We start from the raw sequence: 915 nt of genomic DNA on the forward strand, positions 1-915 counted from the left end.
TCCCACACTTGACAATAACTAGCGCAATTTCAATTTAAAATATTAATTAAAACAATAATAAAACAAAACAATAAAAACAATAAATGAATGTTTGTTTTTTCGTTTGTTTGGTTTTATTGAATAGTGAGCGCCACCAAAAACAATAGCTGCGTTGTCAAAAGCTCAGATAGCGACTATGAAAAAGCGCCCTTTGCGGGTATGGAACAAATTTGCGTACGATAAGTAATCTAGTGGTCTCCGCCACCCGCCTGTTGGCTGTCCCAAATTAATAGCAATAGCTTACTTAATTAAAGAGCAGTTCCAGAAACGTGTATACCATTTACTTAGCACGTGTTTAACTATTAATGAAAATATCAATTGTTTTATGCAACCGCCCGCCTTTGTGTGTTTATACAAACTTCAATTTATTAAACTCGCGAATGTATTGCTCTATAAGAGGCGGCGAAATATTTAATTCACAGCACTTTTTCACTTCCAGGTTCTTTTCGATGGTTCTGTCTTCCCTCAGCCACTTGCGAGCACAGCCGAAACACAACTGCCAAAACACTGCTTCGCCGCTCTTGTATGTGAATCGACACCAAAATACTTTATATCTATGTAGATAACACACAAAAGATATACTAACGTTTACACACATAAACTCATTCATCTACGGAAGCCGAGAAACGCAGCGGCATAGTTTAGATGCTTTCCCACCCCCGCCTCAGGGACTCTTACGACTCTTATGACTGTTTCTCAACTTGTGAACGCATTGCTATTGCCCGCTCAATAACACTCCACACTCCACACGACGGCACTGTTTTTATCTACCAACACTACCAATACTGAAACGCCAACATATCTAATTCTCAATTTTCCAAAAGTTGTCATATACTCGTATGTGTAAACACGCAAAAACGAGCATAAAATTTTTGT

The sequence above is a fragment of the Teleopsis dalmanni genome, chromosome 2 (genome assembly GCF_002237135.1).
Source record: "Teleopsis dalmanni isolate 2A chromosome 2, ASM223713v2, whole genome shotgun sequence".
In the NCBI taxonomy this organism is placed as follows: domain Eukaryota; kingdom Metazoa; phylum Arthropoda; class Insecta; order Diptera; family Diopsidae; genus Teleopsis; species Teleopsis dalmanni.